Source organism: Hyperolius riggenbachi, chromosome 1, assembly GCF_040937935.1.
Source record: "Hyperolius riggenbachi isolate aHypRig1 chromosome 1, aHypRig1.pri, whole genome shotgun sequence".
In the NCBI taxonomy this organism is placed as follows: Eukaryota; Metazoa; Chordata; class Amphibia; order Anura; family Hyperoliidae; genus Hyperolius; species Hyperolius riggenbachi.
This window is the reverse complement of record NC_090646.1, coordinates 374,276,481-374,300,097: the sequence shown is the minus strand read 5'-3', so window position 1 is coordinate 374,300,097 and position 23,617 is coordinate 374,276,481. Positions and strand designations below refer to the sequence as shown.

Sequence of the window (23,617 nt, the reverse complement as noted above, 5' to 3'; positions counted from 1 at the left end):
GGAGACAGAACGCACAGAGCACAGAAGGAACCACCGTCACTACCGCTAGAGCAGATGCGATCCAGACAGACAACAGATGAATCAACCAGTAGCAACCGCTGCTCTGGCTTGCACCCCTAAGACGGAGTACAGACAGAACGATTTCCTGTCGACTGCCGCTGGCGACAAGACAATCGCAACAGATAGACAGTACAAGGCAAAACAGATAATACAACCGGACTACGCTAGAAGGGATGCCTAGTGCAGTCCCAAGGAATTACTCTAAGATAATCTTAGCAAACAATAGCAAAGGCTGATACTCCAGGTGAGTTAGCAGGAACAAACCATCATGACCAGCAAGGGATTCTGGGAGAAAATGGTATTTATACTGCAAGCCATCAAAGGAAGCAGCTAAGCAATTTGCATGCCAAGTGGATGCAAATTCCTCACCAGAACAGCATCTCAGCGAGTTGCAGAGTGAAGACAGATCTCCTTTCCAGAGACCTGCAACGCTCGGAGCTACAAAATGGTCAAAAAGCTGTCTGCCTGTGCAGACAGCAGAGCAGATCATTACAGTATTATTCTGAATTTGGTTGTCCTTTTACTCACAATTTTTAATTATGTCAAAATATGTCACTTGACATAGCACTCTCTAGATCCGCAGTCAGCTCTCAAAGGTGATTTAGCCATCCACTCATTATGACATTGGCGGAAGTGATGATGCTGGCTTCTGTCCAGTAGCAGCTTGGGGATATGTGACACATCACCTGGGTCTGTGACATGTGTGTGACGTTTTGGGGCCACAAAGCTGACATGGATAGGGACTTATGAAAGATTTTTTAATATAATAGTGAGCTAACAGTTTCTTTTGCCTGTGACATGTAACCAGTTTTGGTTTTCCACCAAGTCCATTAGGGTTTGCTTCACCTTGCTTTGGTCCAACCACATATAATGTTCTGATTCCAGTTTTTCAAAGGTACCTGAACTAACAAGACTTGATGAGATAAACATAGGAACATATAGTACTATCCCTACTGAGAAATTGTCTGAAGTCCCTGAAAAGTAAATAGAAAACATACCCTTTTAACTGTACAAAAACAATGCTGATATTAGTGCTGGGAAGTTCAAAGGGTAATTACTTCTGAATCAAGCTGAGTTTACATCAGACCATCAAGGGTGCTGTTTAGAATTTAGACAAAAAAAATGTAGATCTTAAAATTAAAATAAAAATATGAGACTCAGTTCTATGTTACTAATGTTATGCTTGCCACTAGTACTGCACACATGTTTATTTTCACTTCAAGTTTGCTTTAATTCTTCATAAATTGAAGAGCTGCTGTAATTACATTGTGGTGCTAACCCTTTAAGCTACATGGAAATTTAGCCTCATTTGGTATCGAGACATTGGGTATTGTCACATATTTCTTCTGTTGCATGTGTGATTTTCACATTACTTTTAGGAAATATAGATATTCCAGGACAACTGTGTATTAGGGGATGCTGCCAACACCAGCCAGCAACATTATATAACTTGCTAATCCTCCTAAAAGTTGGCTATCTTGTTACTATGACATCTATAAAGAGTGGGATATATTAGAGTGAACAGTTAGGTCTCGATGGTAATGCCTTGAAAGCAGTAAAATTGGCATCTTTAAAGAGAATCTGTATTGTTAAAATCGCACAAAAGTAAACATACCAGTGCGTTAGGGGACATCTCCTATTACCCTCTGACACAATTTCGCTGCTCCTCGCCGCATTAAAAGTGGTTAAAAACAGTTTTTAAAAGTTTGTTTATAAACAAACAAAATGGCCACCAAAACAGGAAGTAGGTTGATGTACAGTATGTCCACACATAGAAAATACATTCATACACAAGCAGGCTGTATACAGCCTTCCTTTTGAATCTCAAGAGATTATTTGTGTGTTTCTTTCCCCCTGTTCTCATGCACTGAAGTTTCAGGCTGCTTGTTTCTTCCTGCAAACAGCTTTGCCCTTGTCTGTAATTTCTAAGTATGTGAAAGCCCAGCCAGCCAGAGGACGATTTATCCAGCTTGTAAAAGATAAGAGAGAAGAGAGAAGCTACTCTAATCCTAAATAACACACAGGCAGTGTGCATACAGGGGCCTGGAAGGGGGAGTTCATAGCAGAACCACAACACTGAAGAACCTGGCAGCCTTCCAGACACAGGCTGACAAGTCTGACAAGAGAGAGATAAGTTGATTTATTACAGAGACTGTGATAGTAGAAAGTGCTGCAGTAAGCCAGAACACATTAGAATAGCTTTTTGAACTTGTAGGATGATAAAAAACAGGATGCAATTTTTGTTACGGAGTTTCTTTAAGGATCTGAATTACTTCAACAAAGGTCTACCTGTGATGGCTAGATACTAGGTCAGAGTATCTCCAAAACAGTAAGTCCTGAGGTGTTCCCAGTATGCAGTGGTTAGCATGTACCAAAAGTCATCTAAAGGAGGACTATCGCCAAATGCAGACCAGTTAGGTGGGAGTTATTTCCTGCCTAAAGAAAACATCAAGCCGGGCTACCTTCTTCCATGACTCCATGGTCCAGTTCTGACACTAAAATGCTCATTGTAGGTGCTTTCAGCAGTGGACAGGGGTCAGCATGAATGCTCAGGATGGCCTGATGGCCCTGCAGACAAGTCAGAGTACTCATGATGATCCTACCCCCTACCTGTATCACTCATGACCTCCTCAGTCAGCTACTACAGCAAGTAAACTCCTCAGCAATTTATAGAGATTTTGAAGAGCTGGGTACAGTTGTTTGCAGCATTGAACTGGGCTGGTTTGAAACTTTGAAAATTAATCAATGACCAAGCAGTAATAACATCTGGCTTCCCTCTCTGTAAAAGCCTACCTTATAAACTGAGTAACCAAGCAGCTCAGGGTGACCCAAACTACTAGGAATGTGTAGGGGGATAAAAGGGACCAAAGGCCCTCTTACTAAAAAAAGCAAAGCTCGGTGTAATTGCCTTCTTAAAACAGAAGGAAATTTGCAATAATTCAGTTATAAATGAACATTTGTGGTTACCCACAATGCACTACTACTAAATATGCAAATTATCCTTTTTCGCCCTTGTTAAGCCAAGCAAGCATCCAGAACCGCTGGTATATAGCAAGCCTATAGCTTTAAGTTTTACACAGCCATATCAAACCCACATGTAGACAGCCTGTTTCGGACTTTTGTTTGTGAACCACAAAGCAACTTGAGTTCTCTGCTTTAAATTCAATTTTATAGAAGCCACAGCAAACAGCTTTACGTAACAATGGGCGTGTGAGTGTCAGAACTAGACCATGGAAGAATAGAAGAAGATGGCTTGGTCTCAAGTTTTCTTCAGCTGTCAAATTCCCCAGATCTCAATACATTAGCTCATCTTCAGGGTGTGCTGGTTGGAAAACCAAGTCCCATCCGTGGATGGAAACCCCACCTAGCAATCTAAAGACAAGGCACAGAACAATGATAGTGTGGTTTTCTCCTTCCAGACTCAAAGCTCTTCAGGGTTGCAGCCACGTAGAGTGCACTCCATGGGTGACCAGAATCATTAGGGAGCCTTGCCCAAAGACACCTTACTATTTTATGTACTGGCTTGAGCCAGGAGTCGAAACAGTCAGAATTTCTGCTTTGTTTGAATAAATTTGCTACACTATTTTAATTGCTAAAAACCTTCTGAATTGGTTAATAAAGTTATTATCACTTTAATCTGGAGGGTTCTTATGTGAATGTGCCAACAGGAAGTTGCACCACACTCTACACTCCCGCTGTCAAAAGATGTACTTCTGATGTATAGAGAGCAGGAGATAAGTTTAATGAGCAAACTAAGCCGGAAGCTTACCCACATCTATCATGCAAATAAATAAGTGCACTTTAGTTTCTTCGTATAAGTGTTTAAATATACTATATATCACCTTCTAAGAATCCAAGTAAGCATTAGTTTTAATAATAAGCTGTAACATAAATTAGTGATAGCCCTGAAGTTGTTTTGAGTTAATCATTTAACAGAATGAATATGTTTTTTCAGTTTGTGTATTAAATGACTTAGTGCTATGCATTGAACTACTTTCTCAACAAAGCAGTTGAATTATACCATTAGACCATAGAAAGTGCATACATCCTAATGCACTCATCTAGCAAAAAGAAGTCAAACAGAGAATGTCAAAGTAAACAGAACTAAAAGCTGCAGAGATAGGGAGTGGCAAGTAGGTGGCACCATAAGCAACGCTCTGCCTATTCCCTGGCCTGCAGGAGCTCTGCACATCTATAAGGAGGAGGTTAAGCAGTAGTGGGAAACAGACAACCACTACAAAGCTAAGGCAGAGGACATGTGGTGAAGCGTGAGGCTGCCTCTATTCAAACTGTGCAGGGATGCAAATAAGATTGTTCAAGATGCAGCACACAGACATCAAAGACCTACTACATCAAAGCAAGCAAAATGAATTCATTGGTGCTTTATAACACTGCTGATGAGAATTTCTGCCTTTCCACCAGTAAAGGCTCTCGCCTCTCTATGCAAGCATCCCCTGTGAACTGTATTTTACATTATTACCTTATTTATACCATAATACAGTTGGGTATCTGAGAACTTGAAAAAAGCCTTGTTTGCAGCACTTAAAAAGCCAGCTTTTCTCTGCTAGAGGACCCATCATCCCTACTACAAATTTTAGGGTCCATTTCAATAAAAATGAAAATAGTGCAGATCGTGCTGCAATATAGCCATTAAAGCAAATCTGAAGTGAAAAACAAAGTTTTTATATATTCCTATGTAAAGGGAAGGTTTTGGATACCATAGCCTTTGTGATTTCCGCTCAGTCCCGTCGTTCTCACCCCGTCCCTGCTTGAAGTTACTAGTTCTTCTGGTCTTTGGCACTGTGTCCCTTAGGACTTCTGAAGACAAGAGCATCCATACTGCACAAGTGCAAGACTGGACTCGCGTGCACACAGTACAGATGCGCTCATCTTTGGAAGTACTCAGGAATGAGAGTATGTTTGAAGGCTGCATGAGCAGTGCTGAAGAGCATCCATCGGGAATGGCGCAAGAAGGATTGGTACCCATAGCCTTCCCTCTACATAGGCATGTATAAAAACGTTATTTATTTATTTTTTTCGCTTCAGATGTCCTTTAAGTCTACAAAAGATCTTATAAATTCAAGTCATAGTATGACTAGTGGCAATTTAAATCAAATTCAGCTGGCCTCTTAAATGTAAGCCTACATTCAAAGGAATATGTAAGCAATTTCTAAGTCACACAGCTGGAACAAGCATGCAACCAGTAGAGTCAGGCACCTGATCTACATTCTTCGCTTACATCAGTCACCCACCACCATATATGAGAGGCAGAAGATCAGTACAACATCCAGGCAGGTACCATTTTTTTTAAAGATCAGTAGCGCCTCTCTGCATATTTTTCTCATTTCAGGTTTCAATAGCGCTTTAAAAAAACGCTGGTAGATATTGACTGATGCACTCACAATCTTCGGACCAGAGGCATAAAGGAAATCTGAAAAAAGGACACAATTGTCCACGTATAAAAAACACTTCAGATGAATTCTTTATTTGACAGGAAAAAAAACCTAACTGTTGACATTTTTATCTTGTCATTTGAACGGTATAGGTTGTGGGTTACATATTAGGGGAAGGCAGTTAAAAGGTTGTGATGATGTGCAATAAAACACAGAGAGCAATCAGACTACTCCTGTCCTGTTTGAACAATTAAAAAAGTAACTGTAATTGATTGTAATAGGTTACTATACCTTACACGTGGCCATTGTCCTCTGCACCACCTTAGGGAAAGAGCGCCAATGCTAGAAAGTAGTTGAGTTGTGGCTACTGATGGTGAGAGCTAAGAACTACACAAGAAAGCCCCATTAAAAAGAATACCTTGGAGCATCTCAATGGTTTAGGGTGGCCTTACACTGTTTTGTTTTTTTAATAGATTAAAAATTAGAACTCATCTGATCTGATTGTAAATGGGATATCAATCAAATGTTTATTGGACATATATGTTATTTATTTGATCATTGCTCACAGGAGAGGAAGACGACAGACCACAGTGATAAATGATTGACATGTCCATAGCTTTGTACTGCATGGAGTGGTACAAAGCTAGTGATGATGCAATTAATATAAGACAAGACTTTAACTGCAACCTTGTCTACTGTTTACTGTTACAAGGTGGGAGACCAGGAAAATAATTGATATCCAGAACATATCTATTGTTTACCTGACCGAACACGAATTGTTTGGTGTATGCCTCGTTTAAAGTGTACCTGAACTCTTGCACAGGACACAAGAAAAAAAAGAGGGAAATGCATCCTGTGTGTTTTTAGAGAGAAGAGCCTATCTAATTCCCGCTCATCCTTAAATAATCACAAGTGTAATTTTATCCCCAGCTGTTTCAGCACAGAAATTTGGCAGTCCTCCGCAGACACAGCTAATATGTAAACACAGGATGTTTACCCTTTGGCTGCTTCCATGAAAGCAGAAAGTAAACACCCTGCAGATTTAATGTAGGAGTTCTGGAAGATGTAACAAAGAAATGTTTTTCTTTAAAGATTCAGGTGCGCTTTAAGTGCCTTGCAGGTCCAGCGTTCTGGGTTTAAATCCCACACAGCACACTGATAGAGTTTGTATGTTCTCCCAATGTTTACCTAAGTTTCTGATGAAGGCTACAGTTTCCTCCCTCAAGCCCAAAACATACTAGAAGGGTAATTACCTCCTTCCCCTGAAATTGGCTCTAGGCTGTGAACACCTATGACAGACACTGCATGCAAACTGATCAAAATTTTCTGTATAGCACTGTAGGAAAGGTGTACGTGGTAAATGAAAAGAAATCTAGTTTCATCAAAGAGAAGTAAAATCATTGTAAACGCTACTGTTGCACTGAAGAAAAAAAGTGAAACTGTTGCCTGGAGCAACCAATAAATGTAAAGCCATTGCTCAGATCAACCAATAAAACAAACACTTGTTGGAAAATTGTAGCCTGCATTAAGCATATCAAAGATGATCTGATGGATGGGGCAGCACCTCCTCTTCCCTTTCTTCTGGTTTCTATAAATTGCCACCAAGCACCATGTTTTTTTTAAAGGATTGCAATCCAGAAAGTTAAAGGGGCGTACACGCCTGTGGCTGAAAAAGGCTCACATGAACTCACAGAGGACTGTGTGCTTGGTTAACTAGGTAACTAATCTTTTACAGTCCTGAGCTGATGGCAGCACTGATAGGATGGAGGCAGCTTATGTTGTCCCTCTGAAGCTTTTAGTAATGAAAATGAAGGATCTGCACACTGCAGGAACTCTTCCTAGAGTCACAAATGGAAAATGCTATAAAAACAAATCCTGCAATGAAGACCAGGGAAAGCTGCCATTAACTAATTGACATCTCAATTGCACATACTGTATTACTTATGAGCATAAAATCAGCAGAAACCAGTATAACTTCACACAGTGTTTTTGGCAGAAATATAAGTAGTAAAATATGCATGCAATGGGAATAAACGTTTTTGAGCATTCGGACGGTCAGATTTTACCAGCGTAGAGAACTACAGGTCATAAGCCAACTAATGTACTGTTAACATCAAAGCCAGCAAAACTCAACCTCAGCAACCAGGACAGACTTTTAACATTTTGTGATGGTTAACTTGAAACATGCAGCATCGACTTGTGGGCCAATAAAACCCTAATGACTTTACCTGTTCTAAGTGATCCACGTTGCAAAAATTCAACCACAGGAGTGAAGCCAGAAATGAAAAGCCACAGTAGGACTTTTTTCCTGTTTTTTTCTCCAAATCTTTCCAGACACTCCGTCTCTTTTTTGCAGTTCCGATGCCGTCACATTGAAATAAATCCACAGACTACCCGAAGCATCCTTGCACAGCACAGGCTGGAGCTGAATAGGGGAAGAAGCAGAGGAATGCTAAGATTCTTCAAATTCTGTATCAGCAGGAGAGACGAGTAAAAGTTATGCAAGAGAGGCAGGGTGATGCTGAATGGGAGTTCTACGTCTGTGTCCTGGGTTTTTCTTCTTTATTTCAGGAATAAAGTTAGATTGTATTCCAAGTTCAGCAGGAACTGTGCTGCCAGCTCCTCAGCTGGGATTAGGAGTGTGGTCTCATAGCACAGAGACTGCCTGTGCTGTAATGTCTGGGGTGTGTAAATGCTATGTGCTACCTAGTCACTCCCACCGCCTGCAAGCGTTCCTGTGTGTACTCCTAGGCTGTGCCTCCACCTCCTGAAACTCTTATGAATGAACAGCCTCTTGACATTTGTCATCACTGACCAAAGGGTTAGTTAAAAGAGGCAGAGAGAGTTGCACTTCACAACATGGTGAATCCTGAAGAGCAAAGTACTGAATATAATGAGTAACCCTCTAAGATCTCAGTGCAAATAGGTGACTTTATGGTGTGAATTACAAACCCATTTCCACAAAAGTTGGAACGCTGTCTAAAATGTAAATAAAAACAGAATGCCGAAATTTGTGAATCATATATTTAATTCAGAATAGTAAGAGGGTAAAATATTTTTGAAACTGAGAAACGTTACCGCTGTCTGAAAAAAAATACATGGTCATTTTAAATTTGACTCCTGATGTTTAACTAAAAAAAAACAAGTTGACATAGGAGTAACAAAAGATGTGAAAAGTTGCAAATGCAACAAAACCTGGTGGATCATCTTGCAACTAATTAGGCTACTTGTTGCTGCCTGGAGCTAAAATACAATAAGTCTGAATGGCTCAGTAACCAACATGCCAACTCCTAGGTTCATCTCCACCTGGAGCAGCCCAACACAGCAGCCACAAGGGAGACCTTCAGATCCACTACACACTACCACTAGGTAAGTGTAAAATGCTGTACAATCTCTGGTCATCACCAGCCATGCGTCACTATCCATCTCCAGCTACCTTTCGCTCTTTATCGCCCATTTACTGCGACTATCCATCACCCACTATCTGCCACTATCTGTTACTTGCTACCTGTAACTAGCTGACACCTGCCTTTACTTGACACTAGCCTAGCCTTCACCCACCGCTTCCAACCACTAGCCATCATCTATCGCTACCTGCCTCTAGCAATCAACTACCACTACCTGCCACTAACCTTCACCTGACACTATCTTTCAGGCAACACCTGCTACTTGCTGTCATCCTCTGCTATCTGCCACTAGTCATCATCTGCACCTATCTGCCATTAGCTGCACCTTGTAACTAGCCATCACCGACTGCTAATAGCCACCATTTATGGCTATCTGCCACTAGCCATAACCTGCTACTAAGCTAAGTGGACTTTTATTTGAGGTATTGAAGCAATCAACTGTGCTGGAGAGCTACAATGACTAGTGGAGGTGCATAGGAGTGATCTGAGAGTGTGATTGTTTTCAGTCGATTGGTCGGAAGGTTGGGGATAACCTAGGAATAACCCCAACGCACATTTATGCTGGGCATACACGGCTCGATTTTGCCACTCGATGTTTGATTCTGCAGGCGATTCTTTTATCTTCCGCTCGTTTTTCTTATCTTTTCCCATTGTCCTCCATGCAGAATCAAGCAGCAAAACGATCGAGCCGGAGATCAGACATGTCGGAAATTATCTATCGAGCCATCTACAAGGCTCAGAATGGAGCCGTGTATTCCCAGCATAAGACCCTGGTGGTCTGACCATCCGGTGGGTCTCAGCAGATTGGGTGCGGTGGAGATATTATCCTATTGAAGACCAGAGGACATTGGAAATCTGAGGAGTGAATTGTGTTGGACAGATGTGGAGTGGTCTAGAGTAGCAGTATACTGAACAATATTGAACTAGGTACTTTGATTTTTTTGGTGTTTCTTTTTCTCTGCATTTTATGAAATCTTGTATGTGCAGACCTCCCCATGTGCAGCATCTTCCCCTGTGTCCATTGCAGACGTTCCAGCCCCAAGCATCCCTCCACTGATAAAATGGCCTTTATCTCCTTCTAGGCAAATCATTGATCTCAAGAACAATTTCAAGTCCATTGGACTTCTACAAACCACTCAAAATCGTCATAGGTATTCCTCGGCTGTTAGCTTCAATGCATTTTGTAGAAAAGTAACAAATAAAGTTCCTCAAAGTAGCAGATTTCTGGACAACTTACAATCTATGATCTTACACACCTAGCCTAGATTTTTTTTTCTCCTTGTAGGTTCATGCACCTAACTGCAATCACACAACCAATAACTCACTTACCTTCCTGAGACTCTCATTATTGCCCAGATGTACCTGAGTGAAGTCTGCAAACTATTCTCACGTAATGCCCAGACACTTGTAATAAGCTCGGACCAGGATTTTCAGGATTGCTTGTGTTCTCCAATAATCTTAGGACCAATGTTGCTTTATTTGCTGTGGCTCCTCAGGCACAATGCACCACAGGGAGTCTTCAAAAAGGTCAACAGGAAAGGAAAGCGACAATTTTTTTTTATGACGACTTGGAAAAGGCTGTAGACAACTACATGAGGAAACCCAGTGTTACTAAAGTCAAATATTTGTGTGGGTGGATTGATTTACTAATCTCTGTCCTTCTTTAAGTCTAGAAAATTAAGTTTCAGAATTCACTTTCACCTTCAACTTCTGGTGACTCCTTTATTACAAATAATGGACTGTATTTAGTCTGCTGAAAGATGTAAATAACAAAAGAATGTAGGTCTGCTGTAGTTTATAGGGAGGCTGGGAAAGATACCGCAGCTTAATTTTTGTGTTGTTTCACTAAGAGCTCCATCTGATAAGCCGATAATCCGAAAATCTGTTGCTGAGCATTTTTATCAAAAAATTATCAATAATAAAATGTTACCTTCCCTTAATATGCTTTTGAAAAATGAGATGAGCATAAGCAAAACTGCTGATAAATCTTCAGTGTGATAAACCTATTTCTTGGGTAAATATGTTCGACTCACCCATGACCAGTTTCAGTCAGCGATCTCCCAAGTACATGTAAAAACACATACCATCCACAGAAAGAACGAAAATAGTTGTAATATGTAGAAATTATATTTGCTGGAATTTTGTTTCTGACTTGCACAACAGTGATCTCAAGTACTGATTAAAATGAGTGATTTCATCCTTAAATACTTGACTGCATATCCAATAAAAACACAAGCTCTTCCTGATTCCATTTTGTTTCACTCTCAGGCCAGAAACCCACTAGGAGAAATTTTCGGAGCGATTTGCGATTTGAAAAGTCTTCCTAATGTAATGCTATGGGTGTGATCCCACTTGAGCGATTTGATTTAAACAAAAATCCCCCATAGCAATGCATTAGCAAGAGCTTTTTTAAATCACTAGCGATTAGAAATTACTTCTAGTGGGTTTCTGGCCTCAGGAACTGTGTAACATAGCCTGTTTTTCTATAACGCATTCATTGCCTTTTCAGTTTGAGGTACCCACTTTGGTTAAAGTAATGTGCAGTGACAGGGCATAATACATTTCCAGAATTATTATTATTATTATATCCATAAGATCTTCCCAGTGAGTGTAGTGAGAATTCCTGAGATCTTCCCAGTGAGTGTAGTGAGGATTCCATAGGGAAACTTACCTTGCACATCAGTTATGCTTTCAGTAAACTGACAGCAACTGACGCAGTGAAGGAAACTTAAAGTGAATCTAAACCAAGTAAAATTATTTAAAATAAACACGATGTACTTGCAAGTGAATATTACATACTCACCTCACTGTCAGTTCCTCTAAAAAGCTCACCATTTTCTTTTTACAATAATTCCTTCCAGTTCTGACAAGATTTTATCAGAACTGAGATATATCAGTTGTCAGTTATAACTGAAAGGACAGTGTTTCCCTATGGTTCAAGTGGGCAATATAACGGTTTAACAGTGTGCTGACATGGAAGCTGTTATAAGGTAATGGCCATTTTCAAAATGAAGGACAGAGAATTCCATTGATTACAGTGGACAAACAGGACTCAGGAGAGGAGAAAGAGATTGATGAGTAGACTACATGATTTATATGTTTATTTTGACTTTTAATCTTCCATTCAGATTTGATTTAAACCACACAGGAAGTGAAAATAACCTTATGAGATAATGTATTGTGTGTGTAGTACAGCTAAGAAATAGAACATTAGTAGCAAAGAAAAAGTCTCATATTGTTTTCCAGTACAGGAATAGTTAATAAAAACTTCAGTTGCTATCTATGCAAAAGAGCTTCTCCGAGCTGTCATGTTTTCTGAAGCAGTTAAAGTATACCATAGACGATGATATGTAAAGATTTGATACCTACCCTGGGCTTCCTCCAGCAGCATAAGCATGTGTGAGTCTCTCGCTGTCCTCCCGCGGTCTGCCGCTCAGCCGCAATCAGTCCCGGTAACAGGCTCAGTCGCGTCAGTGGGTGCCTTCTGCACATGCACGGACCTCCTGCACATGCCCAGAAGGCACTGACTTTACATATGGCCGTCTCTGGTTTTCTTTAAACAGCCAAGAAACAGGGAGACAGCTTGAAATAAGGTTTTACTGCAGGAGAGTTCAAAGGGTCATTATTTCTGCTTTGTTTCCCAGCTTAAAATACAGAGTGTGGTTTTAAAACAGCAAAAGTGGCAGAGTGATGCACTGTTTAAAAAAAAAAAAAAAAAAAAAGCTATATAACTGAAAATAAAAATATGAGAATCTTTTCTTTGCTACTGATTACATTTATTATCCGTACTACACATACAATTCATTGGCTATCATTCATAAAGGAGCTGTCGGTAAGGGGAATCAATGCGGGAAAACACCGCTGCCGGTATTTTAGACTTCTGGGTGGGCATTCATAAAAATGTATCCATGTGCGGTAGCAGTGCGGAGATTCCCTGAACTAGGCTGGCGGTAGGCAGGCGGTAGGCTTGCGGAGACACGCAAGCTGCCGAGTTGATACATTTCTCCGTGTTCCGCTCTGCTGCAGCTGCCTGGGAGGTCTGTGTGTCTCCATTCACTTACATTGGTATCGCCACATCAGAGTGATCGGTACTTCCCGACCTCACACCGCTTGCGGTGATCTTCATGAATGAACATTTTGCTACATTTGTACCGATAATCACCGCACAAGGCGGTGATTTATCACTCTGCTCGGTAGTGTCATTTTTTCATGCGAAAGAGTCTTTATGAATGCTGACTTTGCCGAGTGTTCGGTAAAGTCAGCTGTTTTAAGCATTTCCGCATGCGGAAATGCTTTATGAATGATAGCCAATATCTCATACGTTTTTTTTTCACTTCAGGTTTGCTTTAAGGTGCCCACTAATGATACAATCTTTTTTGTCCAATCTTACAAAATCTATTTAGTAAAAGAGTAATCTGAGTGAACATACAAAGGCAAAGCATGAAAATTGGGCGCCTGCTATCGGAAGAAACTTGGGCGTCGCTATAGACACCATTAAAATTATGGCAATAGTGTGAAATTTGGGCGCCAGTGCAGGAAGTGGTTAAATGTTGTGACAGCTGGGTCAAACAAACAAATAAAATATGTTGATTTTATCAATATAAGCATTGTTTATTTTAAAAACATAGGGGATAGAATTGGAAAATTGGAAAGAATAGTGTATTTTTTCCTTTTCCTTGTTTTTCCCTATGAAATGAATAGAAAATAAAGTAATTACTGGAAAACAAGTATTGCCCACAAAAAGTCTAATTTTTTGGGGAAAAAAAAGATATACTGTAGACCACTTAGGTGTGATAGAGTCAGTGGCGTACCGCTCATTGGGCGCAAGGGGGCGTGGTGCTTCAGGGCGACAGGCCAGGAGGGGGGTGTCAAAGAGGCGCGCCCGAGCCAATTACAGATTAGCAGCAGTCAGCAGTATCTTCCCCGCCTCGCCTTCACATCTCTGGAGCTTTCACTTCACTTGCAGCCTGTGAGCGCTGCCCATTGCTTGCTGTCTTTTGAACGAATGTGTATACCATTCATGGCTAGCTGCACCAGGTAAGGATTATGTTTTTAACTTTAGATTAGCTATGGTTCACTGTTGAACATGCTTCACTGTTAGACTAGTTGTTAGGTTTTTAACCTTTGATTAAATATTTTTTACAGTTTGAATATGCTTCACTATTTGATATGCTTCACTGTTAGACTAGTGGTTAGGTCTCTCCCGTGGGGGCCCGTCATCGTCGTGGGGGAGTCTATTAGGGATCATTTGTGCACAACTTATGCTGAAGCTAACGCCCTCCTTTTACTGTACCTGTTTTGAATGCGAGGTGTGTAATCTGCCCGTTATTCGAGCTCTGCATACTTGTGCAGGTAGTCAATTCAGGTGCAGCGTCTGTTTGGAAGCGCTGCCATTCCTTTCTGCTTGCATCCTGTGAGCGCTGCCCATTGCTTGCTGTCTTTTAAACAAGAGTCCTCCCGCCGATAGTCTTCCCGTCGATACTCCTTGAATAAAATTGATATATTGGTTTTGCATACATTGGCTTGGTTTTCTTCTGCTTTATGCAAATATTATGCAATAGTATACAAATAGTGTTTCCCAATGGATGTCTGTGGTGTTTTTCTAAAGATGTGTGTACACATGGTCCCTCAAAAACAGTTACCACCTAAATAGATTAGCATTAGTCCGAATTGATCCATTGGAAAAGCAAATGATTGTCTGGCATGTGGTCATGGATAACTTATTTCAAAGAGTTTTGTGTAGCGTGTGCATGAGGCTTTAGCTGGTTTGTGAAAAAGTTAATATGATCAGAGATGTGTATTTAGCAAAAACTGGCAAAGAAACAATAGAGAAGGTCAATAGAGAAGGTCAAAGAAAACAATAACCAGGTATGAGACGACATTGGGACAGCATGCTCCGCAAGCTCAGTGCTCTAGTGGCCAGTCCCATCACTAGGTGCAGGATTGCAGATTACATTTGATTTGCTGCGTGCTCCCATAAGAATCAGTGACAATGAGTCAGCCAGGCTCCTTGCCCTTCTATTCGTTGCTTTGCTTGACAGATTACATTGCATTCTGTTTTCATTTTACACAGCAGTATAACTTTTTTGTAAATTGAGTTGTACTGTATATGTGTACAGTATACATGTGTTTTTTTTATACAGATCTGTACACAGTACGTGTGTGTGTGTGTGTGTGTGTGTGTGTGTACAGTATGTGTGGTATGTAAATGCATACAGCTTTCATGTGCTTATGGTATGCAATGCATATGTATACAGTGCACATATGTTGTGTGATGTGTATGGGTGTGCAGTGTGCAGGTGTATATAGTGTATATATGGTATGTACTGTATATGTGTACATCATGCATGCATATTTATAAAATATATATTGCTGTAAAATAGACATGTGTGCACATGTATTTTTGCTTTTACATTTTGCATGGTTTGCATGTGTGCATTTAGTATATGTACCGGTATGTGTATGAAGTGTGGGTGTACTGTGTGTGCTGTGCGTGTCATAGCTCCCAACTGTCCCCTTTTCGGAGGTCCCTCTTCAGAAACCAAATCCCTCTGTCCCTCTTTCTCCCTCATTTGTCCCTCTTTCATGTCTAATGTCAGTGGCGTACCTAAGTAGGTATGGGCCAATTTTTTTTTTAGTTGTATTTGATAAATAAACTTACTTTATGTATTCAGCCCCCCCCCCCCCCCCCCCTGTATTGGCGATGGCGACGCGGGTTAGACTATCATAGCAAAGGGGTGTTCAAGAGGCATTTAGAATGTAGGCATACCGCTCTCACCCCTGCCTCCATCCTCAGCTGCAAACGAGCACTGAAACCGCTGCTCGTAGACTCAACGGGAGCGCCTGTCATATTGACAGGTGACGTCACCGCTATGCAAATAGGAAGCCTGCGGAGGGGACCTTCTGAGTCCTGTCTGAGCAGACACTGCTGGGGCCACCTAGTGTGTTTTAGAGACTCGCGCACATGCGCAATCTATGCCGCTCTCTGCCCTGGTGCTTATCTACAAATGTAACAAAAGTACCAGGGCAGAGAGTGGCATAGACTGCGCATGACCCCTTTGCTATGATAGTCTAACCCACGGCGCCATCGCCAATACAGGGGGGGGGGGGCTGAATACATAAAGTAAGTTTATTTATCAAATACAACTAAAAAAAAAAAAAAGCTGGTAAACATCTACACACATTAAAGCAGCACTACAAGTATCTATTTGAAAAAAATAACATTCGTGAAACTGGTCCTTTAAATGGATATATTTCTTCATTTCAAATGTTAATATGAAAAAAACTAGTGATGATAGAAAGAACCGATTCTAAAATTACAGCTTTTGCTTATGAATTTTTAGTAATATGTGTGTCTTAGGGGTGTGTTGGGGGCGAGATTAGAGGCGTGGCAGGGACATGTCTTAAAGTATCCCTCTTTACAGTGGCGTACCTACCGTCAAGCGGCAGGGGCGGCCCGCACCTGGTGTCTTCATGGTAGGGGGTGACACCCGGAGTCCTGTGTTGCCGCCCCTGCCGCTGCCCTGTGTTGCCGCTGCACGTTGTGCAAATTGGGGATTTTATACCCGCTGCACCCCAAACCTCCCCCCCCCCCCCCCCCCGCGGCCGTCCCCGCTGTCAGGCAGGAGCAGCCTAGCTTCAGACCTCCGACCAGCCGGCGACCACTATGCGGGCGCTAGAACCTAGCGGACACCGCACTGATATGCGGAGGTGACATATACAGCGTGGTGTTCACCGAGATCGGTGCGCCTGCTCTAACTGGTCGCCGGCTGATACTGAGGTCTGAAGCTGGGCTGCTGGTGAGTGAAGGGCACCTGTCGCTATATAACTTGAGGGGTCCCTGTCACTATCTAACCTGGGAGTCCCTGTCACTATCTAACCTGGGAGTCCCTGTCACTATCTAACCTGGGAGTCCCTGTCACTATCTAACCTAGGGGTCCCTGTCACTATCTAACCTGGGGGTCGCTGTCACTATCTAACCTGAGGGGTCGCTGTCACTATCTAACCTGGGGGGTTGCTGTCACTATCTAACCTGGGGGGTCGCTGTCACTATCTAACCTGGGGGGTCGCTGTCACTATCTAACCTGGGGGGTCGCTGTCACTATCTAACCTGGGGGTGCCTGTCACTATCTAACCTGGGGGCTCCTGTCACTATCTAACCTGGGGGTCCCTGTCACTATCTAACCTGGGGGTCCCTGTCACTATCTAAACTGGGGGTTCCTGTTACTACCTGAACTGGGGGGCATGTCACTACACACACTGGGGGTCGCCAGTCACTAACTGAACTGGGAGCTCCTGTCACTACCTGAACTGGGGGGCTCCTGTCACTACCTAAACTGGGGGCTCCTGTCACTACCTAAACTGGGGGCTCCTGTCACTACCTAAACTGGGGGGCACCTGTCACTACATACACTGGGGGGTACCTGTCACTAACTGAACTGGGGGGCTCCAGTCACTACCTAAACTGGGGGGGTCCTGTCACTACCTAAACTGGGGGGCTCCTGGCACTACCTAAACTGGGGGGCTCCTGGCACTACCTAAACTAGGGGGCACCTCTCACTACCTAAACTATCTAGGCCAGCCAGCCCAACATAACCACCAGCCAACCAGCCCAGAATCACTGGCAAAAAGGCCACAGCATCACCACCAGTCAGGCCAGCATTTACTTCAACCAGCCAAACACAGCCCAGCATCACCATCAGCCAGCCCAGCCACAGCATCACCGCCAGTCAGGCCACAGCATCACTGCCAGGCCTTTCAGCTCACACATAATTCTCAATCCAGACAAAAATAGTATTGCCAGCCAGGCACAGCAGCCAGTAGAGGAGAATTCAGAAGCCAGGTGAGAGATGTCTACCATATTAAGGGGGCATTCTGCCCATTTATGTGAAATGCTGTCTATTTATGTGCCTCATGACTGCTGAATTTGTCTTGTTGGTGGCCTTATGATTACTGAATTTGTCTTGCTGGGGGCCTCATAATGTTGGGGGCTTCATGATTTGTTGGGGGCCTCAAGATTGCTGAATTTGTCTTGCGGGGGGCCTCATGATTGCTGAATTTGTCTTGTTGGGGGCCCCATGATTTGTTGGGGGCCTCAAGATTGCTGAATTTGTCTTGCTGGGGGCCTCATGATTTGTTGGGGGCCTCATGATTGCTGAATTTGTCTTGTTGGGGGCCTCATAATTTGTTGGGGGCCTCAAGATTGCTGAATTTGTCTTGTTGGGGGCCTCATGATTTGTTGGGGGCCTCAAGATTGCTGAATTTGTCTTGTTGGGGGCCTCATGATTTGTTGGGGGCCTCAAGATTGCTGAATTTGTCTTGCTGGGGGCCTCATGATTTGTTGGGGGCCTCATGATTGCTGAATTTGTCTTGTTAGGGGCCTCATAATTTGTTGGGGGCCTCAAGATTGCTGAATTTGTCTTGTTGGGGGCCTCATGATTTGTTGGGGGCCTCAAGATTGCTGAATTTGTCTTGTTGGGGGCCTCATGATTGCTAACTGCGAGACTATGGGAAAAGCTGAATCATCATCATATGAGACAATAGCATGAAACCTACTTTTTTTAGCTTTTTAAAACAGAAAATAAAACTGGTTCTAAAAAAAGATACATTTTTCAGGAGTAGGATGGATGAAATTGTTTATCTTCACAGTTTATTTTCAACTTGGATTTTCCATAATGTTCATGTATGAGTTAAAATGTTTGTATTTAGTTTAAATTGCTATTGGCACTTTGCGATAAGTGACTTTTCGCCACCACTGTCCTAATCTAATGTCCCACCATTGCTAAATTCATGTAAACTTGTCACCACCCGTGACCACACCCACATTTTGGTCTATGACCACACACATTTTTCGCGCAACGTAGCCCCAATTACAGGGGAGAGGGGGGGGGGGGGGGTGACTGTGGATAATCAGCACCGAGTGCCAAATAACCTAGGTACGCCACTGCCTCTTTATCATCTGAAAAAGTTGGGAGGTATGGTTTTGTTTCTCTGTGGGCATGCATGTGCATTGTGTGTTTGTGTTTGAATATGTGGGCATTGGGTGTGTACACCGTATGAGCATGTGGGTGCATTGTGTGTGTGACATGCAAGGGCAATACTTGTGCTAAAAGTCCTGGCAAATTATTTCTGTGTATAGGGAGGTGAGGTTAGAAGTTAGGGTCCTGGGTGACCTTATCCTAGCCCTAATTGCAGTTGTTTGAAACTGAGATAACTGTATCACTAAAATACCATAAGTTAATATTTTTTTAGGTCTCATTCACATAGCGGGATTGAGTCACAAACTTATATTATTTCTTGACTAACATTAAAGTGCCTGCCAAGCAAGACAAGTATGTTGGGAGCTACTTACAAGAAACTAAGAAAGCAAGCTGTACACTGCATTGGGAGAGCAAGGTGCTGTGTATTTGTGCTGGAGATGTAATTAGCAGAGTATGTGCCTTTACATTTACTGGGAGGCCCATAAATCAGGTGCTGCTTGGTCTGAGCACTTGCTTTTTTCTCTCCCAGCGCAGTGCACAGCCTTCTTTTTTTTCTTGTAACTAGCTCCCAAGTTACTTAGCATACTCGTTTCCCTAAAAAAGAGAGAATCGGGAGAGAGAGAGGTTAGGATAGGGATATGAGACAGCCTGCATGTGGCATCCCTGCTGACACATATAGCAATATGCGGACTTGCTTTTGGTTTTCAGCTTCTCTGTTTTTGTACTGTAGAAGTAATTGCTGGGAGTCTTTTCTTGTAGCCATACATGTCAGGTGTTGCTTGCTTGGTCCAAAAACCTGCTATTTCTCTTACAATGCAGAATTAAAAAGGGACAATTGAAAGGTAATTGAGGTACATAAGGAGGCTGCCAAACTTATTTCCTTTTAAACAATACCAGTTGCCTGGCACACCTGCTGATATTCTGGTAAGCAGTGTCTGAATCACACACCTGAAACAAACATGCAGCTATTCCATCAGAAACATCTGATCTGCATGCTTGTTCTATAGCTAAAATTAGTGGTGCAGAGGTTGCGACTGCATCAGGTCTTTGGGTTGTCCTTGGAAGGTTTTGGCGCGCTCTGTCAATTGTTATGTATAAAGTACATAGGGGAGCCCAATGTAAAACTTCCACCGTGGCCCACACAGCTCCTTAGCTACGCCACTGGCTAAAATAATTCGAGGCAGAGGATCAGCAGGACAGCCAGGCAATGTGCATTGTTTAAAAGGAAATAAATATGTCAGGCTCCATATGTCTCTTCCATCAGGGTCCCTTTAAGGGCCCTTTCACACTGAGGTGGTGCGATGCAGTATTTTTACCACAACCCACCGCCGTGCAATGAAAGTCTGTGGAGACATTCTTACTGCGACATTACACTGCGACACGACGGAAGAGACGTTTTCGCCACGTCCCCGATGCAGGTCAAGAACTACGTTAACTCCGTGGCGACTTGTGGCAATCTGTGTCATCGCAGAAGTCATGTCAGTCAAGACTCATGTCAGTTTAAACAATACACTTCCACATACCCAAAGCAGGAAGTGACGGCAGGAAGTGGTTGGCCGGTGGCCAGACAGGAAACACCGCGCAATAAGGCGGTGTTCCCTGAAGGTCTGTTTTTGGCGGTGCAATGCAGTGCGTCGGGCACGACGCACCGCAGCGCTAACACTGGTTTCCAGTGTGAAACCAGCCTAAGGTTTGTACTTAAATTGCTGAGTTCAAGCCAAGCTGCCTCTTCCAGTCAGTGGGGAGGGTAAGAGTGGACAGCAGGCAGAAGTTTAGGCTCCCTGCACACTGCATGCGATTCCGATTTTTAATCAGTTTTTACATCCGATTCCCATTTTTAATCGTTACTGCATGCTGCATTTTTTCCTCCATTTTTCTGTTGATTGTATTCAGGGAAAATTGGATGGAATTGCACATCGGAATCGCAAAACGGATTTGCAGCGTGCAGGGAGCCTCATGGAAGGCACTATTTGCGCTGGCAAACATGGGACATGGTGAATTCTCACACAAAACAATCACTCAAAATGATCTTGGGCAACTCAAGTCAAGCATCTGTATGTAGCTTACAGTACTATTCTAAAATGAAGCTAGCAGTGTCATCTGCCTATGACGCCCTTGCTCCAGTTCGCATTAAACGGTCTACACCACTTCACCATGCACGGTGGTTTGACAGCTCACTAAAGGACCTAAAGAAAGAAGTGCGCAGACTAGAAAGGAAGTGGCGAAAATCTCAGAATTCAAAAGATAAACACACCCTTGTCTCTCACCTGGAAAGCTACCAAAATGCAATCACCAAGAAAAAATCCTCCTACCTATCACAGGAGATCGCAAAGGCTGCAAACAGACCAGCCCAGCTATTCCGCACAGTTGATAGACTATGTAACCCATCCTGCCTAAAGCCTGCTATAACTCCCTCAAAGGAGCTATGTGAGAAATTTGCGTGCTACTTTGCTGACAAAGTATCCTCTATTCGGTCTCTCATTCAGTCCACAGCACCCAAGACTAATGCAACTCCTGGAAATAGCTGCAAAAACAACCTAACACCCTGGACTGACTTCGAAAGTATTAGTGAGGAAGAGATCTCAGACATCCTCCGCCGCCTCCGCCAGACAACCTGCGACCTGGACCCTGGACCAACTAAACATATGCTGAAATGTCCTGACCTGCTTGGCCCAGCATTTCACAAAATAGTAAATTGCTCTCTGCAAGCAGGGAGGTTTCCTACCTCTTTAAAAGAAGGAATCATCAAGCCCCTTCTTAAAAAACCTTCCATGGATCCAGATGCAATGAGCAGCTACAGACCTGTCTGTCTCCAACCTCCCCTTCTTAGGTAAAGTTATAGAAAAGGCTGTCTATCTGCTACTTGAAACCAGGCTGTCAGTAAACAACATCCTGGACCCTCTACAATCTGGCTTTAAGAAACACCACAGCTGTGAAACAGCCCTCATCCAAGTCTGCAACGACCTGCTCATGGCAAGGGACAGAGGGGAATGCTCCATCCTAATCCTGTTGGATCTCTCAGCGGCTTTTGATACAGTTGACTATTAAATCCTGCTTAACAGACTGCAGGAGTACTGTGGCATCAGTGGATCAGTCCTCCAGTGGTTCAGATCATTCCTGACTGACAGAACACAGAGAGTATCCCTAGGACCTATAATGTCCAAACCTGCACCTCTACAATTTGGAGTGCCACAAGGATCAATCCTATCCTCTCTGCTGTTTGCAATCTACATGTTGCCACTCGGTACACTTATCCAACGACATGGCCTGACGTACCACTGCTACGCCGATGACACACAGCTATACCTGTCCTTCAAACCTGGTGAAACAGACCCTACTCCAAAAAAAACCTCTTGCTTAGCTGAGCTACAGGCATGGATGAATGATAACTGGTTGAAACTGAATGCTGACAAAACTGAGGTCCTCTTTGTCCAAAGCCAGTGCTCGCCATCAAAACAGCTCTATCCTAAAGCAACACCAATCAGGATTGGGAATTCGGACATAAACAGCTCCAACCTTGTGCGCAGCCTTGGCGTACTAATCGATGAGGATTTAAGTTTCAGAAACCAAATTTCAACTGTAGTTAAATCTTCCTACTTTCATCTGAAGAACATTGCAAAGATTAAACATCTGATTCCCCCAGAGGATCTTCCAACCCTAGTTCACGCCTTCATCACATCACGGCTGGATTACTGCAATGCCCTTTATGCTGGCCTCCCCAAAAAGGACCCGCGTCGCCTGCAATTAGTGCAGAATGCTGCTGCCAGATTGCTAACAAACCAGCCTCGCCACTGTCACATTACACCGATCCTTCGCTCACTGCACTGGCTACCAGTAGAATGGAGAATACTCTTCAAGATTGGACTGCTGACATTTAAATCCCTGCACAATCTGGGCCCTGGATACATGAAGGACTTGCTGAAGCTGCACCACACCTCTCACAACCTCAGATCAGCTAGTTCTATAAGCTTGGTCACTCCCAGAGTGCACCTCAAAAATCTGGAGATAGAGCCTTCTGTCATGCTGCCCCTACTCTTTGGAACTCCCTGCCACACCCAGTAAAGACAGCACCATCCCTGGAGTTATTCAAATCCAGACTGAAAAGCCACCTGTTTAGCCTGGCATTTCCAGACTTATAAAATTCTTCCTCCGTACCACAATGGTCTGAGCCATGCTTATGCGCTTTGAGTCCTATGGGAGAAAAGCGCTCTACAAATGTTATTTGTTGTTGTTGTTGTTGTTGCTCTGAGTCTGACCAGATATGTTCTGAAGGAGCAAAGGCAGTGACAATATCAGGAGAACACATGATACAGCCAGATACTTGAGGTTTAACATTTCAGGATATTAAATACCAATAATAGTAAGATATTGGATTCCAGACTGGCCATATAAAAAGCAACACTCTTCTATTTCTCTGACCATAGTTACAACTTCTCTCCATCATTTTGAATGAACAGCCCATCTTCCTCCTTAGAGCTGCAGTCTATTATCTGAAATGAGCAGACACATCAAAAAACAACATTGTACTTGGCGGGTTTTGGGGAAAAAAAAAACCTTACTGATATAACATTGATTGGATGTCTACCTTTTTTAATACCTTTAATTTCTTCATTGTGCACTTATGCCTCAATGCATGCAACTAACTTGTTTTTCCATTGTCAGACACAATCCTTAAAAATCCCCATGAGCTCCTGGAGATTAAAATGTTAAATAAATGTCTCTCTATGGGGTCTTTCCATAGCAGGAAATCAGAGGTAAATATATAAATCTCAGAGCT

The 23,617-nt window shown here is 42.8% G+C and overlaps 1 protein-coding gene across 5 annotated transcripts in view; it reads right to left on the bottom strand.

Annotated features, from left to right (window-relative positions):
* LPAR1 (lysophosphatidic acid receptor 1) overlaps positions 1 to 15,683 on the bottom strand; it is a 178,569-nt gene extending 162,886 nt beyond the window's left edge. The window contains exons 1-2 of one of the 5 annotated variants that reach the window (XM_068234334.1): positions 15,630 to 15,683; positions 7,682 to 7,878 (exon numbers count right to left, since the gene is read on the bottom strand). The gene's annotated coding sequence lies outside the window, so the exon portion shown is untranslated. Of the gene's footprint in view, positions 1 to 7,681; positions 8,148 to 10,189; positions 10,374 to 11,383; positions 11,399 to 11,531; positions 11,547 to 15,629 lie in introns of those variants that run through there. The other 4 variants (XM_068234335.1, XM_068234336.1, XM_068234333.1 and 1 more) reach the window with 4 other exon arrangements.
* Between the last annotated feature and the right edge of the window lie 7,934 nt (positions 15,684 to 23,617).